We start from the raw sequence: 19077 nt of genomic DNA on the forward strand, positions 1-19077 counted from the left end.
TTCCGCACAGCCCATTAACGACGGCCTGGGGGCGCTAAAAACGCTGCCCCCAGGCCGCCGTTCGCACAGGCGCCGCTGCTGCAACGCAGCCCGCTTCCCTCCCCCCAGGGCGGCCTCAGGCCGCCCTAAACAACAACCCTTTAAAGGGTTGTTGTTGGGGAAGACGCTGTCTCCCTTCTGCGCCCCACTCACGATGTCCTCGTCGTCGCCTGCTGGGCGTCGAAGCCCCGCCCACGCTGCCCTCCGACCCCTGGATGTTAAATTATTATTGTTAAATTGCCTCTTTAGGGTTGCCAGCTCCTGCTCAGAAAATACTATTTGGGGTGGATTTAGGGTGGAGCCTGTAGAGGACAGGGTTGGAGTGCAGAAGGACCTCAACAGGATATGATGTGATAGAGTCTACCCTCCCCAGGAACCATTTTCTCCAGGGAAACTGATCTCTGTTCTCTGAAGATCAGTTACAATAGTGGGAAAACTCTGGGCCCTACCTGAAAATTGGCAACCCCTCAAGAACTGGATTACGAAGCGTGCTGGAAACAAATGCATGGAATAAAATATGTACAAAGTGCCTTTTCTTTATCACTAAGTGACTTGTAGTTACATTTAGCCTGCACACATTTTGTATTAAGATGAAGGATTTACAAATTATTATTAAAGTTTGTGTATTTCCAAAGTCACGTTACTTGGTTATCATTATTTTGAGGCTCCTCTGCCATAGAGCCAAGGCTGGACATCAAGCAAAGCACAAAAGTGTGCATGATGTAGTGGTTTGAGTGTTGGTCTAGGACAGGGGTCTGCAACCTGCGGCTCTCCAGATGTTCATGGACTACAAATCCCATCAGCCCCATCAGCCCCAATTGGCCATGCTGGCAGGGGCTGATGGGAATTGTAGTCCATGCACATCTGGAGAGCTGCAAGTTGCAGACCCCTGGTCTAGGATCTCAGAGGCCCAGGTTCAAATTCCCACTTTGCTATAGAGGCTTGCTGGGTATCCTTCCTAGGTTTACCAGCCACCCAGAGGAGGCAGAGAATCCCCACCCACAGCTGGTTTTTCCTGCCACTACTCTGGGCAGTTACAAGATAAATAGCCATAGGTTGATGGCATGGTTTTATCTCCAGGGAAACCAGAAAGTGTTGTTGTTGTCCCAGTTGGTTATCCTGTTCCCATTCCTTTGTCTGACTCCTCAGAAAAATCAGGTGCTGAATACTTGATCTGAGGATACTGCCTGTCAGAAAGTGACCTTTGCATATATTAGGGTTTATAGAACTTTCTCCAAACACTGCAAATAGTTTGAAGTTGGAATGACGATTATAGTTCCATTTTTGACAGGGTAAAAGTCTAATATTTTTGTCTGTATCTGAACAGGCGAACTATTCGTATCATCTCTTTCTTTGATATTATATACATCATCACTTGACCTCCTCCTTTTATCAGTGCCCATTACAAAAGTCTGCAGCAGCTGGCTGCCCTTAAGTCCATAACAATGTTAAATCAAAATGCTTTCCTTTTCCTCATCCTTATCTTAGTTCATGAAATGTGCCAATCAGCAATGCATAATGTAAAATATACCTAATTTAAATGATCATGTCTTTAACATGCCATATACCACTTGTCAGTGTTTGACAGGAAGTATCAAGTGACACTAGTATCTGCTAAGTAAAACTAAAACTAATGCTAAAACCAAACCAGAGGTGTTTCCCACTCTCCAGTTATTAATGACAACATAACAGATATAACAGGCACAGAAAAAACGTTGCCTTATGCTTGACACCTCTTTATTAATCTTTCCAGTGGGTGGGCTGCTGTTGCAGCCAATATTTCATTTGGGATCAATAATCATCCAGTTAATGCCAGCATGTTATTGCAAAATCTATTAATTAAAGCAGTCGTGTGTATTATCTCATCCTTTAAAAAAATGAAAAAATTATAGGAGTAAAACACCCAGCTGGTTTTTAACAGTAATGCTCTGACCAGCCAATTGGGAAGTAAATCATCAAGCAAGAGGAGTGTGTCCTTAATTGCACAATAGTGTATCATGGCTCAGCAGAAACCAAGACCAGAAATAGCTTGTGGTTAGACCAACTGTACTGGAAAGTCAGTGAAGGCTAAATTGTGGTCTACAGCAGTGACAGGTTTAGAAATTAGAGTCAGTTACTGATGAAGGTCCTATTGCTTGGTCAATGTGGGCAGACATCTGATCTTACATGTTCTAGTGGTCACATTCCAGTTTACACATGCCACAGACAGTGATTCTAATGCATACAAGGCCATTAAAAAGACAGGTCTGTAGGATTTAAGTGGGGAAGTTTGTAGGAAGTGTTTCTTTTTAAAATATTTTTTATCATAATACAAATAATTTTAAATAATTTTTTTAAAAATTATTCCTATCAGAATACATAAAACCTTTTCCCTGGTGTTTCTGTCTCCCAGGGTTTGGAATTAGCTTGGTAAGCTACTTTAGGTAAGGTTCTATTAGTTTCAAATGTTTTTGTTGATTTGTAAAAGGTTATTCCTTGCAGGAGTTGGTTCATATCTGTTTGGGTGGTGAATTCTTGTATTTTGCATTGAAATTCTCACATTTTACATAGGTTAAGATTCTCATATTTTTACATCATTTCAGATTCTCCAGTTTCACATACTCAGGTTTTACATTGGTAGGATTTAGCAATACTAATAGCCTTCCTATGCGGGAAATTTTGGAAATGGAAGCAATGGATAATGGCTGGGGGTACCTTATTCAGAAGTCCACAGAACTGAACTCCTTGGTTCAATTGATCTGAAATTTGGGGATTATTGAAAAGTTCATGCACAAGCAACTCCCAGACAATTTTGGTACCAGCACCATTAAAAACAACTCCCAGCCAACCAGAAAAAATTATTATAAAGAATATTGGAGCTGAAAAAATCAGAAACCAGAAAAACATACCCAAATCTGAACACTATACTAGTATCTGGAACCAAGGAAACCAGAAATACCATTTTTCCCCTTCCTATATACCCAGATCTGAAAAGTACTGGATTTTTAAAAATTGTTTTGTTTTGCTACCCACTGCTATTCACAATTTCCCAAGGATAGACATTTATACTCCTGAAAGAAAGAACAAGGATCCACAGTCCACATTGTGACTGAAAGCTAGCACAGGTCCTCGGATTCTCTTCTGGCCTCTTAGCATACCACCATGACCCAACACATACATGGTATGAAAATAATTATATAAAATGGCTGGCTCCTCTAGACTTAGAGCAGCAGTGGCACAGTGGTTGTAGGTGCACTCTAATCTGGTGAACTGGGTTTGATTCCCCGCTCTGCCACTTGAGCTGTGGAGGCTTATCTGGGGAACTAGATTAGCTTGTGCACTCCAACACATGCCACCTGGGTGACCCTGGCCAAGTCACAGCTCTTTGGAGCTCTCTCAGGGGAGGGAAAGGAGATTGTAAGTCCCTTCCAGTCTCCTTACAGGAGAGTAAGGGGAGGGTATAAATCCAAGCTCTTCTTTTTCTTCATAATGGAAAAAGCACAAAAATGACCCCTGGTTCTCTGGAGTACTGGCTTTTGTTTGTTTTTAAACCAAAATGTGAATAAAAAAAGTCCTTCCAGAGAGTCTGCCTAGTGAGGTGCCAACCCACCCTACCAGATGAAAGGCAGCTTACCTATCCAAACCTAAAAGGAAACATTACCCAAAATCTGTAATTAATCTGTAAAGTGGAAAACAAGTAACTCACTAACTAAAACAAGAAGAAAAGCCAATAAGCCAAGGGAAAAACCCCACAGTGAAATAGAAGAAACAAATTCCTCAAAAGCACAAATAAAAGAAAGCCAAAAGATCAAAACAAATCAAATGTTAAACCACATAAAACCATACAAAACCCAAAACAACAGTGAAAACAATACCTCTCCCAACCCCTCTCCCCCCAGTGACCAAATGTGCCTACCCTTTCTAATCTTTCCGGGGGGGGGGGGGCTGGGGGACTAATAAAAGGAACAGTAACCAGTAGTAATAATAAATTTACCAGACTAGTCCATCAAGAGTCAGCATCCAGGCAGAATCCACATGACCAAGCCAGGTGTCTCTCTCAATGCAAGGATCAGTGGGTACAGCACACACTCAGCACTTTTGTGGCTCAAAATGGCTAACATAATGGATGGCATCAGTTTATAATTTCTCAGCCCTCCAAGAAAGGCTGTGTGATTGACCAAGGAAACTCCCCTGAAACTCTGGGCTAAGACATCCTAGAATAAATACTATTTCCTGGGGGAATGGGGAGATACATTTTTTAAATTTCTAACCATTAATTCACAATGTTAAGTGATCCAGGAGTCATCCAGGAAGATTTTGACTACCTTGAATATAGCCTACCTGATCCAGTATCAAGTAGGTTGGGTAACTTTTGGGGTCAAGGTCAGCATTATTCATCTGAGTACTGGAATAATGTTGAGCTGTGGAATAAGATCTTTTGTTTCCAAGATATTTGTAATAACATGCATGAGTTATTTTGACACTGGTCCTCACATTCTTTAGAAAGGGAAGTTGAGTAAAAGTACATCCCAAAATACAGAAAAAAAAACACTTATCACTGAACTGTTATGTGTAAATACATCTGAGAGTCAACAGTTTAATAAACTGTACTGGCTAGATAAATTGATCTCTAGTGTCATTTTTCCTTACCGTCAACAAAATATTCTCTTTAGGAGAATTGTGGAAGAACTGATGCTTTTAGTTAAAGAAATAATAAACCTCCCAATGCAGTTTTTGAAGCCAATCAGAATTACTTGGCTACAGTAGATCCCACCCAGTCTAATTCAAGATTCCAGTGTCCAACTGCAGCTTCACAGATGTTACTGCATGGGATGGTTAGATCTTGTTTTTAATCTCTATAATTTGGTATTCAGAGTTTTACTTGTGTACCATGTAAGTTCTATTTAACTATTATGAATAGTAAGGATAGATCTATTAGATGTGTGTTTGCCTATATGTGAATTTGCCTTTTTTTAAAGTTCCTCAGAAAATAAAGGGCTATTGGGTTTACTAGTACTTGAAATCCACTGTTTATCCAGAATGTCCCAGGAGAAAACATTTGCACAGCAATGTAATTATGCACCACTTACTCTGCACCACTTACTCTCATGCACAGCTCTGGCTTCTTCCCCAGAATTTAATCTAGTTACATCAGACACTTATTTGAAAATTTGCTATTTTGCATTTACAAGCACAGGTTGATCCAATAGAGGGTAAACAGTGAATCTACATTCTTTTAATAAACGGCTACTGTCCTGTTGATTTTAGTGACTGTGAATTGACTTTTCATTTTGCAAAACCAGCATGAATATAACTTGCAACACAGGTGTGACTCAGAAATTTGAAAGCAGCTAATATTTCCTTGTGTTCACAGTCTAAATCAAATTTGTGCCAAGCCTATTACACAGGATTGATTAGATTCTACTGTTTGGAACGTAAAAGTGATGGGCCCTTATGGATTTCCTTATTTAAGCTTGGAAGGTTAGTGTTTTACTGAATCTACGTTTGCAGCATGTTGTATAATGCTGTTTCACATATAATGTTGTCATTCTTTTTTAAGTACCTTGAATGTGGCACTTTTTCACATATAATGTTGTCATTCTTTTTTAAGTACCAAGAATGTGGCACTATTCATTTGTTCAGTTAAGACACAAACCTATCAGGGTCAGATCTAGGGGGTGAAGAGGGCAGCAGGCAGAGAGGGGTTGTGGCAGGAGGCAGGGGAGGTTCAATTGCATGGAAAAGGTGGCTCATTCTGCAGCACGCATGTCCATTTCCCCAATTAGGCTGCTGTTAGGGGGGGGGGGGGCCTCAATAGCCCTGCAAGATATGACTCATTCTGCAGTGTGCATGCCCTCTTATTCCACGAGTATTGCCTATTACTGACATTCTTGCCTCTCCATGTGGACAGGTATCTCATGTTAGGTTGCAGGAAAAGTGCAACCTGAATTTAATCCTGAATTAAAAGGATTTTTTTTTCACAAACTGATTATTATTTCCCCCTAAAACATCTTGACAGGGTTAAGAATTTCCTCAGGACCACGGAAAACAGATTGTTTCTGTGTTGTTCAAAGTTGCTTCAGAAGGAAGGACAAAATCACAGCTGCCGTTTGAAGTGCTCTTTGGCCTCTCTCCTGTTTTTGGCTATGCTAGTGAAAAACATAAAGTCAGTTCTAAGATCATATTTCAACCTGCCAAAAACAAGCGGTTTTTAATGTATTTGTACTGGACTGATAAAAAAAGCAGGGAAGCTGATTTAAAAATCCCATTTTAGCCTCCCTACACTTGAGAATGCACCAGCAATTTCATTCAGAAAGTTCATGCAGACCCAGAAAAGACAACTATTCTTTGTCCTGATAATGTAATTGTAGTACTTAAACTTGTGGCCCTATCATAGCAGCCTTTGACCTTTGGGAAGTCTGGTGACAGGAACATGCTTTGTTGTTCAGCTTATCTGTATTTAGACAACTGCATGTTTCTACGACAAGGTTTCTACGACAAGGTTTCTACGACAAGAATAAAGCGTGTTGTTCAATTTGTCTGGTTCGAAGGCAGGGCTGACATTTGCAAACAGGCAAATCAAGAACTCTGTCATGGTCTGATAATCAGAATAAATGTTAGCACTGAACTTGAAACAGAAAGCTTCAGAAAGGCTCTGCTGCATTGGAAGGGCTCATTCTGCTTTTAGTACCAAATGAAAATGAGAAAAAAAATAATCTGATAAACTTTGCTTAAGCAATAATTTCCAATAGCACATGAAAAACCTCAGTAGTTTTATGAAAAGACTGAAATGAAAAGAAGGAGTAACTCCAAAGATCCTATTGGTGTAAGCAAAAAGAATTATAAGCTGTACCACTTTGGCTGACATAAATTGCAGGGTGTCTAGTAGCACCTACTAACTATAAACACAGCAGTGAACAATTGCTCTGTGGCACTGGTGTAAATTGCGAGGCAATGCAGCATTCAACCTGCTATAGGAGAGTGCTGAGTAAGAACAGCAGGTCCCCCTCTTTCATTATCCTGTTGCTAGCACTATTTTTATTTCACTTTTTTTCTAGTTGTGCCTCTTGATTTCCTTGTTCTTCTGAGTCCACAGCAAACTCGAGACATGAAAGGCTGGAAAGACCCATAGAGCAAGCACATTGGCACACTGTTTTTAAAGAGGCCTGGGGAACAAAGGAAACGGGGGGAGCCATGGGCAAAGCTAATGATGGGCAGGTGGGGCAGGAGGTGGCTGCCTTCCAAAATCTACTGGACTGTTTAAGGTCGAATCCCCACTACCGTCTTAGCCAGGTTTCAGAACACAAACTAACCAGGTTTGAGGGACAGCCTCCCCGGTCGAATCCCCACTACCGTCTTAGCCAGGTTTCAGAACACAAACTAACCAGGTTTGAGGTTGTTTGTGTTCTGAAACCACAATAACTTCGACAGTGACTCAGATGAGCACCATTCGAGGATAAATCTTTCAAACCTGGGTTAGTTAATGTTCTGGCTTCAACTATAAAACGATAGTGAATTCAGGCATATTCTAATCTAATGAGACTAGCCCAGATTCCAGGGTACCCTTGCCACTTCCTGTGATCCTGATTGGTTTTCCAGGCACTCCTGGGGTATCTCCCCACTCTCGTTCCCTCACCATGACTTCCAGATGTATTTGAGAGTGGCAACCCAATCCTTTCTCTCGGTCCTCCTGGCTCTGACTGCTGCACCTTGGTCAATTCTTGCCTTTGAGCAGGAGATTTTATGCCTTCTTTTTAAAACTGATGAATTTATTAATGGTTGTGTTTTGGCAAGAAGTTCAGATGGTGCATCTACAATGGGAAGGCAGGGATGGTGCTCCCCTTCAAGTGGCACTCAGGGTACGTGCCATGCCAGCCATACTTTAGATATGCCACTGATTGTTACTTGAATTGTTAATTCCCCTGCCCTTTTTTGATTGGTCTTGTTGTGTGTATCATAATAAAAGAATTGCTTCAGACATGTATTGCAAAATGATATTTTACAGTAACCAAACTGTAGAATTTTCATAAATAACAGGATGACTGCTATTCTCAGAAATATGTAGATCTTCTCTCAGTTGATCTTCTCAACTTCCTGTTTTATGGGAAACCTGGTTGAGCTAGCTAGGTTTCCTAGGCATAGGCATATATTTTTAAATTTAATCTGTGCCTGGATGTATTTTGCCCTTGAGATGACTGACTTGTGCAAGCATCTTTGCTAACGAAGAAGCATTGGAAGAATAAGACAAATATCCTGCTTTTCTCTACTTTTAAGGAATCTCAAAGCAGCTTGCAAACCGCTTTCCTTCCTCTCCACACAATAGCCACCTGGTAAGGTTGGTGAGTCTGAGAGAGTTTGGAGAGAACTGAGACTAGCCCAAAGTCAAACAGCAAGTTTCATGTGGCAGAATGGGAAATCAAATTAGTTCACCAGATTAGAAACCTGATCAATGGTGATACCTTGCTTTAAAAAATGTGCTTGCATTTAACTGGTGTGTGTGTGTGTGTGTGTGGGGGGGGGGGTGATCTATATTATCTACTTAGCTTCTAAGGAGGTAGCACTTCATGCATATAATGTTTTATTTGATCAAACCATTTAGTTACCATGCAAGCTTCCTCCTAATGTAATCATCATGATAATGTAATCATCATCAGGTTAACATTTTTAGTTTCACAGCAGATAAAAGTAAGACAAGGAAGAATCTTTAACCGCTTTCTCTAAGAGATTCTCACAACCTGACCAAGCTGGAAATTGACTGACTATTTCACTAAATATGAACCCTATCCCCCAAATAGATACTGATCTTTTAAAACTCCATGTTGTTGCGATACAAAATGCATGAGCTTTGACAGATGCTTTAACCAGTGGTCATTTCCGCACATTCCCCCCTTTACCATGATGTATGTCTGCATTCACCCCCCATCAAATGATTCCTGGCCACCATTTTGTGATGTCTCCATTTTTTCTCCCTTTCTGTTTGAGAAGGTTGGTTCTTTGCTTCCCAGGAGAGTGCTACAATTCTCTGCACCTTCTGCAGTCCATCCTTCAATGTTTAGTCCCCCCTCCCCCTAAAGAAACCTGCAGGAAAAACATGCAACAGAGAAGAAATCAGCTGACAAAACGGTGCTGATGAGGAAGTGCAGACAAGCAGAGAGGCTTGGGAAATATAATATAAAAAATAATTCACCCTGAGTTTCCCATGCATAAAATAGGAATTGTGTTGAAAATAGCTTGCCAGCCTAAGAATTCCTGGGAAGATTAATAGAGAGTATTAAAGAAAGTTTTATTTTTAAGTGATGTTCCTATCAACCTTCTCTTTCCTTGTTAAACCAAAAATAAAATCTCGATTTCCTCCAAATTTTACTCATATCAGTTTTTCCAAATTCTTCCTTGGTTTGGTTCATAAATTCTCTCTTGAAAGGTGATGGCCAGTAACTCAGAAACCTCTTATGTTAGCTTGACCTTCAAAAAACCATCAGTGAGGCGAATGTTTATTATCATCTGCTGCCGGCTGTTATTAAAGTTGGTGACCATCAGAGGAGGTGCCTGCCTTGCTAACAAGCAACATCTTATTCAACAAGGAACTAATGATAAGGATTGTCACTCAAGACCTCCCTCTCTCATTTTTATTGTAATTGTTTCACTGCATTAAAAAAATTCTGAATTAATTCTGATTGAAAAATAACTCACTGTGACCATGGTAACAATATGGTTTCTGTTTGATTCTGCCAGCTATGGTGGACTTATAAGTGGAGTTCAAAAAGCATTCCTGCTTCACTAAATGCTAGGTCTTACATAATTCATACATTCACCCAATATTTCTTCTTTTTGCATAAACAGGATGTATTATTCAAGATGCTGTGGGAAGATAAACAGGACAATTTTTGTGAGGAAAGCATTTGTGGAAGACTAAAGGCTAGGCAACAGCTGTAAGCTTTAAAACACAGCTATTGGGAACTTTATATTTATGAGAAAGTGATGAATGAACATAGGCAGGCAATAAACCTCTGAACATGGGAGGAAGGAAGAGAAATACTATTTTTTATGAGTCTGATAAGTAGGTAAAGATGTCCTTTAAAGACAATCTCCTTTAAATAATATGTGATATATAGAAATTACTTCCTCGTTGAATTGTAAAATGGAGATAATGGTGCTGTACATGGTGATCCATTCAAGAACAATATATTGACAGAGTTTATGAAGGAATCTGAGACAGCCAAGGATTCACTGATAGCTGTTAAGGACTGGTTCTCACACAAAGGAATTCTGGAACATAGCAGTACTTCATAGCCCTCCTCCCAAAGCCATGCTTGCACAACCTACAAGTTGCTTTCAAAAGTTGATAGGCAGTTTGAATGACAGCTTATATAAGATATTTTGGAGAAATAAAGGTTACCATTCCAAGGCCTTCTACAGTCCAGACGTAGTTTTTAAGTTCAAGGTAATGTCTTGCAAGTATGAGAAATCACTGGTGCTAGAGCACTAAAACCTGGTTCTCACACACAAAAAATAACAGTAGATAAGGCTGTTGCAATTTAAACCTATGTCACTTCAAATTTCAAGTGGGACTGGACATGATAGATTTATCTCTGTGCAAACAGAGAAACACTTTACTTTTACCTTCCTTTAATGTACAGCTCTATTGGCTTAAACACCATGAGCTAAATCACAATAAAACCATATGAAATAAAATTAAGCATTCATTTTCTATCCATCATTATCATGACTTTTTTTTTGCAACTAGTAAGATTACATTAGGTTCTGACCCAGTAAGCAAAAATTTCAATTTGTCGCCTATATCTGCATCAATAACTCTGTGCAGACTGAGAGAAGTAAATTTCTTCCTTAAATGTGTGAATAGGTCACATTCTAAAAGATTGCGCTCCAGTGTATTTATCTGCCCTGATTTACAAAGGCACATCTTATCGGAATAAGGCCTATTAGTGAATCAACCTTCTAACAGCTGAGATGAAATTGCATTTAACTAAGATAACATAAAAGCTCTTCCACAGGGTAGGACAGTTAGAAGTGTATATAGGCAGGAGGGCAAACAAACAAGAAACCCATTCCCGTGTGAGACTCTGTCAAATTTAAGAGAAGCTCATCAGAACTAGTCACAGGCAGTTTTACGTTGGCTGCCATTTACAGACCTTGCCCTATGTTACAGTAGCTGTATAATAAATCAGTTATATTACAAACTTACTGTCCGAAGATTTTGTTGTACTGAACATTACATGGTGCTAGGAGCAAAAGACTCAGTAATGGAACAAAGGCCCCACAAGAATTGAGCCTCTGGTAGGGCTGCTGACCTCCTAGAGATCTCCTCAAATTACAGTCGATCTCCAGACTACAGAGATCAGTTCTCCTGAAGAATAGCTGCTTTAAGAGGGTGTGAGGCTGAGCCTGACAACTACCAAGAAGGATGGGAATGGGGACATTGGAAGGTCATGTGACGTCAGAAATGCTGCTACATCTCGTCGTTCTGACATCGCTATCTCACTGGAAGTTACATAGTGATGTTGGTGACATCCTGGAAGTTACATAGTGATGTTGGTGACATCACTGTTTTTAATTTTATTTTTGTCACCCCACCACTCAGAGAAGTGGCAGGCAATGGGGCTTTCATGGCAAGCCTAGGATTGACTCTATGGCATAATACCCCACTGAGGTCCTTTGCTTCCCCAAATCCTAGTTATAGATCCCACTGTGAAAACTGGGCCTGAATCAGTAGGCTCAGCCATGTCCATATGCAGTTCAGATCATACCAAAATGTGGTTCGTTTTATGATAAAGAACAGATATACACACACTACGCTCGTCTTAGCAGGAACTCTGAAGTGACACCTGGGAAGTCCTTTTATTAAGTTCTCTGTTTAATACTTTAAGTACCAAGATACTCTGGACAGTCCACCGTTAGAAAATATAGGTATTTAGCAGCTAGTCAGCTATTGTATTTACCAATTTAAACCATTTCTACTGTCCTGTCATTCCAGGACACTTAAAAACACATCCTTCAGTCCAGCTACAGGGCATTTGTGCAGAAAAGCAGGTTTGTATGTGCATATTGCTCTTATGATGAATAATTCCATTGGAAAAGGGTGGTACTTGACCCTAAAATAGCCTTTTGCAGACAAACAAGTTGTCACAGCATCAGTATCAGCGGAAGTTGAATTTAGTTGTACCCCCAGTTCCAAATGTGTCCTGAATATTGGACTGCCCCAGTTCTAATGATCTGGCATGCATGAAATCTCATCTGTTAAACATGTAGAGTTGGTATTTGTCCTGGAGATAAATATACTATCCCTTTAACATAGGATTAATGGGATGTTATTTATCTCTGTGCCATGAAAAGCTTCAGCTGCCCATTTCCACACTCTGTTGAAGGGGCACAAATTTTTCTTCAGGCAAGCTTGAAACTCTATCTGTTTGTGGGTGTCTGGCTGCCAGGAAAATGATGGTGGTGGGTAATAGGTGTAATGTTGAAGCTGCAATATCTGGCATAAACCCAAAAGTGAGAGCAATACATCAGCATGACACTTTAGAACTCTTCTGAAAGTCTATGGTTTCAGTGGGTTTGGACTGGAATTGACTTTGCATTGTTCATTCAAAATCTATTTGCATAGCTCTATCCCCTAAACTCCCCTCCAGTTGGCAGCATTGGGCTGATGACCCTAGGGGGCCTGAAGAGATTTCTTTTTGTCTCACAGAAACAAAATCCTTTGCAAAAAATATTGTGATTTTTGAGATGTAGCGGGTGTTGAATCGAAATATAGAAGAGGAAGAAGAGACTGGATTTGTATCCCACCTTTCTCTCCTGTAAGGAGACTCAAGGTGGCTTACAAGCTCCTTTCCCTTCCTCTCCCCAACTCGTGAAGTAGGTGGGGTTGAGAGAGTTCTGAAGAACTATGACATTGTAAGGTCACCTAACAGGAATGTAGGAGTGCGGAAACACATCTGATTCACTAGATAAGCCTCTGCCACTCAGCTGGAGGAGTGGGGAATCAAACCCAGTTCTCCAGATTAATCCACCTGCTCTTAACCAGTACACCACGTGGGCTCTCACATACCCTAACAATGGACACTTTTAAAAGTATTCAATTGTCTGTCTCTGTTTTCCCCCACCCCTTGCTGTACATTTGGAAAGAAATGAATTTTTTATTTGTTTTTCAATCCATTTTAGACTTTATTTCAGTTTCCTAGAGAAGATCCACTTCAAAGTGAAACTGGTTTTCTATTATGCGAAATTTGCAGTTGTAGCAATAGACATACAGTCTGAAGGTCTGTGGGAATTTTAGTATTCCATACGTTGGGGCATGTATTTGTAATGCAAAGAAAAAATAGCTCACACTTTCAGATGAGTTCATCCAGGGATGTCAGGCCAAAAATGCATCCTATGTTTTATTTTATTTTTCCTCAGGTAAATGCTGAGAAATGAGCACTGTTTTACAGCACAATACTGAATAGTTACACCCTTCCAAATCCATTTAAATCACTGGGCTGAGAAGGTTGTAACTCTTTTTAAAAGAAGACTATTAATCCATTTTGTAATAGACTTCAGGCTATATGTGATTTAAGGCAGCAATCCTATGTAAACATACATAGGAGCAAGTCTCACTGAACTCAGTGGGTGCTACATCTAATCATGTATATAGGATACTGCAGCATGAAGCTGTGCATGTGTTCCTAACTGTGTATAAAGTATGTGCTAAGAGGGGAGTGGGATTATGACCACTGGTTTCATTCCTGATGCCTGCCTGTTTAGCCAAATATCTGCATATATTCAGATGCTTACAGCACCTGCTTCTAGTAGACATGACTTCCCCCTGATGTATGAGGCTTCTAGGAGTCTAGTGGGGTGGCTTGTTTCACCCAAGAAAAGTGCCTCTGCAGGATACAACTCAGAGTATGTCACATGGGTGGGAACACTAAAAAAGTAAGGTCTCCACTGCACAGGATGAGCTCATACAGATGTGTGTGTAGGTCTGCACAGAACTAGAATACCCTAGAATCAAAACTAGGGGAAATGTTTGCTAAGAAAATCTTCTGCAATTTATTGCAAGGCAAGTACAGTTGCTCTGGGAACAAAACAAAAAGCATCAAAATGCCACTTTGAGCATGGAGTTTCTTTCTAGAGTGGGCTGTTTGAAGAGTTATGCTCAGTGTCATTGTGGCTCTGTTTAATGAGCTGGCAATATCAGACTTCCAAATAAACACTAGATGCTTCTACTTTGGTCACTTGTAAGATTTGTTTTTGTCATTCAGTGCACCAGTCTTCAGATTGCTGTATTTTTTCCTGATATCTGATTTCTGCATGATAGTCAGAAATTCAACTGCTGGAGCTTTTTCATCCTAAAACTGCAATGGTGGAAAACAAGTTCCCTCTTGAATATCTGCTTTGCACATTCTATTGAAGAGGCAGAAGCCTTGCCAATAAAGATAGCATTGCCAACCAGCTCAGAGGATGGGAAAGCTGCTTGGTGGAAGGAAAGCCAACAGTGTTTCAATAAAGTAACAGCGAATAGAGTAGACCCACCATTCTTGTCTCACTTAATTGCTTTTGGTGGGATATAAGGATTTGGATGGGATTGTAGAGGTTTCTTTTTTAATCTTGGTGGACAAAGTATGAGAAAATACATGTGCTTCCTTCCAGTCCCCTATTTAAGAAAACATTTGCCTTCTCTATGCTTTGGAGAATCATGATTCATGTTCACAGATGTTAAATGTTAAATCTGTTTATCAGTTACAGAGAGATAAGTGCATGAAAGAATATTTATAAACATAGCCTAACATTTGGTTGAATGGATTCCTGTGCTTGGTGATGTGAGCCACACTGTAGGAACAGAGTTCTTTCCTGGGAAAATGTAATTTAGTTGGTCATCCATAAATCTGCGCTTCCAGTCTGCAAATCAAACTGAACTCAGCGCAATTAGCCATTTAAAATTGCACAACTGTCAAACTGTAGTGGAGAACAACATTTCAGCCTATTGAATGACAGGAGGATGAGGAGCAATAAAAATAAATGTAAGGCAATAAAGAATGAGATCTGACATCTATAGTCAGTAACCACAGACCGTACTCCGACACACCTGGAATTAGATGCTGGGCATTCAGAGCAAAGGCTATAGACATTCTTGCAATGAGTATATTCCCTTCTTTACAGTGATGTTATATTTTAAAACACTATTTCCAGCAGGAAAACTTCACCGCCACTTAAATTCATCCTTCTTTCTGCTAGCAGGAAACGGTTGTCGTTATGCCTCCAGTCATTCTGTCTTGCTCATCACTCTTCAAGTCAACAAACAAGGAAATAGTACCGGTATTAGCTGCAGGAAACTGGAACAGCTAAACAGCAAAAAAAAAATGAGGCTTTCTCTGTCATGATTTCTGCCTAACTGCTAGAAAGATATGTGCAGACCAAAAATCATCAAAGTTGGCTCCACACATATTCTTATGAGCCCTTGTTCACTCGTTAGAGTGAATGCACATATATTCTGCCTGAATGGGTGGACATCTGTTTGTAAGAAACAGTCAACATGTGTTCATTTTATGAATGAAAATGGTGACCTGATATTTGTATCATATATATGTTGTTGACTTTGACATAAGAACATAAGAACATAAGAAAGAGCCTGCTGGAACAGACCAGAGTCCATCTAGTCCAGCACTCTGCTACTCGCAGTGGCCCACCAGATACCTTTGGGAGCTCACATGCATGCCTGATGTGAAAGCAATGGCCTTCTGCTGCTGCTGCTCCCAAGTACCTGGTCTGCTAACGCATTTGCAATCTCTGATCAAGAAGGATCAAGATTGGTAGCCATAAATCGACTTCTCCTCCATAAATCTGTCCAAGCCCCTTCTAAAGCTAGCCAGGTTAGTGGCCATCACCACCTCCTGTGGCAGCATATTCCAAACACCAATCATCGTTGCATGAAGAAATGTTTCCTTTTATTAGTCCTAATTCTTCCCTCAGCATTTTTCAATGGTATGCCCCTGGTTTTAGTATTGTGAGAAAGAGATAAACATTTCTCTCTGTTAACGCATTTTTTCTACCCCATGCATAATTTTATAGATTTCAATCGCTTATCCCCCCCCCCCTCAGCCGCCTCCCTCTCCAGACTAAAAAAGGAGGTCCCCAAGCATGCAGCCTCTCTCCCTCATAGGGAAGGGATTGCTCCAGTCCCTCAATCATCCTTGTTGCCCTTCTCTGCCTTTTTTCTATCTCCTCAATATCCTTTTTTGAGATAGAAATGACCAGAACTGGACACAATTACTCAGTCTGCAGTCCACACCACTGCTATATAAGGGGCATGACAATCTTTGCAGTTTATTCTCAATTCCTTTTCTAATGATCCCCAGCATAGAGAGTTTGCCTTTTTTTTACAGCTGCCATTACATTGAGTTGACATTCCCATGGAACTATCAACTAAGACACCTAAACCCTGTGACTGATAGCACTGACCCCTGTAGCGTGTATGTGAAGTTTGGATTTTTTGCCCCTATGTGCATCACTTTACATTTTGCTACATTGAACTGTGCATTTGCCATTTCTTAGTCCACTCACCCTAATTTATAAAGGAGTCCACTTGGAGCAATTCGCAAGAATCCCTTTATGTGTTCTCACCACACACTACATAATTTGGTATCATCTGCAAACTTGGCCACCAAGCTACCTAAACCCCTACTTCCAGGTCATTTTATTAATAGGTTAAGAGCACCCGGTCCCAAAATGGATCCTCTAGGGGACACCCACTTCCCTCACATCTACTCCATTGTGAGAACTTCCCATTTACACCCACCCTTTGCTTCTTGTTTCTCAACAAGTTTTTAATTATAGGAGGCATGGACGTAGGTAAGGGGGGGTTTCTCAGGTTTGAACCCCCCCATTCATGTCCGAAGCTCCGCCCCTCCGTTTGTGGGTTTTAAAAAAAATTAGTGCTTTTTGGTTTTGGCCCTGCAGGGGAGCGCATTGTTTGGATCCCCACTTGTTAGCAGCACCAGAATTTCAGGAGATTGTTTGGGGGACTCTCCGACAGTATTACTACCCAGGTTTGGTGAGGTTTGGTTTAGGGGTCCAAAGTTATGGACTCCCAAAGGGGTGCCCCACATCCTCAATTGTTTCCATTGGGAGCTAATAGAAGATGAAGGCTGCTATCTTTGAGGGTCCCATAACTTTGGTCCTCTCTGGAATTAAATCCTCTCACCAAACCTTGGGATGTCAATATCAGGAGATATCACCCAGGTTTGGTGAAGTTTGGGTCCAGGGGGGTCCAAAGCTATGTGGGACCCCAAAGGGAGTGTCCTGCATCCCCCATTGCTCCAATGGGAGATAATACTAGGAGATGGGGCTACACCTTTGTGAGGGTCCCAATGTTGGACCCTATTGAACCAAACTTCACCAAACCTGGGTGGTATCATTAGGAGAGACTCCTAAAGATATCCTGAAAGTTTGGTGTGCTTCTAGTTTAACAATTGCACCCCTGGACAACAAAGGAAAATACCCCAAATTTCCTCCAGATTCTCCTTTTAAATCCCACCCCCCCTTCGGACATGGATTTAAAAGGGAGAATCTGAGGTCCACAGGTTAGAAGAAGAAGAAGAGTTTGGATTTATATCCCCCTTTCTCTCCTGTGGGAGACTGAAAGGGGCTTACAATCTCCTTGCCCTTGCTCCCCTCACAACAAACAACCCTGTGAGAGGTGGGTGGGAGCTGAGAGAGCTCTGAAAAGCTGTGTGACGTTCTTAAGGTCACCCAGCTGGCATGTGTGTGTGGAGTGCACAGGCTAATCTGAATTCCCCAGATAAGCCTCCAGCAGCTCAAGTGGCAGACCAGAGAATCCAAACCTGGTTCCTCCAGATTAGAATGCACCTGCTCTCTTAACCACTCTACGCCACATTGGAAAGGCTGATGCTGTTTCAGGGTGGGGATAATCCACCTCAAAACAGCATCACTTTCAACTGTTGTTGTTAAATCCTCAGGGACCCCAGATTCTCTCCCTCTTTAAGGTGGATACTCTATAAAAGGAGAATTTGGGCTCTCTAGTTTAAACACCATTGGAAGTGATGCTGTTTGGGGGAGGATTCCAGCATCACAGTGGCTGCCGGGGGGGGCACGGCGGCGCGAAACTCAGATTTTCCACCAGGCTCCATTTTCCCTCTATGCCTCTGTCCAGAGGGAAGGGGCAGGGGAGGGCAGAACAGGCAGAGTTCATGCCATCCCCAACTCTGGAGAGCTGCTTTTATAAGTAGCTTAGGCCAGGGAGGCAGGGCTTGGGGAGGTGTGGCCATGTACCCTAGGGGTGGGTGGGGGGTATGACCCCCGAGCCCCCCCCCCATAAAAATCTATACCTACGTCCCTGATAGGAGGACTTCCCCTCTTATTCCTTGATTGCTGAGTTTTCTCAATAGTCTCTGGTGAGGATTACTTAATAAGAATTACTTAAACAAAGTATTGGTTGCATTATAAAATTCAGATTCAGCACTTTGTGGTATCACTGCCATGCAAAACCTAGAACTGACTCATGAATCCTCAAGATTTTGACATGCAGATCCCAGAAATCAAATTTTCTTAGAATGTATCCAGTTTCAAACAGCAATCTTGTTTCTAACTCAGCACCCAACTTTCCTTGCTGAGAGGAAAAAAAACACTAACTGCCAACAAAACATCACAAAAGCCACTGTGACTGGACACTTCCAAATGCTACATCCTTCTCTGAAAGTAAGTCACAGTCACATTTCTATATATCTTTTGTGTTTGATACTTGATTTTTAAACTTTTCATTGGCATCGAATTCTTTGCAATTCTACCCTTGTTCCTTTAGGTTTAGTTCCAGCATTATTGTTATTAACCACATATTATATTGTCGAAGGCTTTCAATGTCGGATTATGTTGTATTGAGTTAAGGAAACAGTATTCTAGCAGTATTTCGATAGCAGCCTGGGATGCTGTGGCTGGCATCTTCAGAGGATCCTCTGAAGATGCCAGCCACAGATGCAGGCGAAACGTCAGGAGAGAATGCTGCTAGAACACGGCCATACAGCCCGGAAACCACACAGCACCCAC

Source organism: Sphaerodactylus townsendi, linkage group LG09 (assembly GCF_021028975.2).
Source record: "Sphaerodactylus townsendi isolate TG3544 linkage group LG09, MPM_Stown_v2.3, whole genome shotgun sequence".
In the NCBI taxonomy this organism is placed as follows: domain Eukaryota; kingdom Metazoa; phylum Chordata; class Lepidosauria; order Squamata; family Sphaerodactylidae; genus Sphaerodactylus; species Sphaerodactylus townsendi.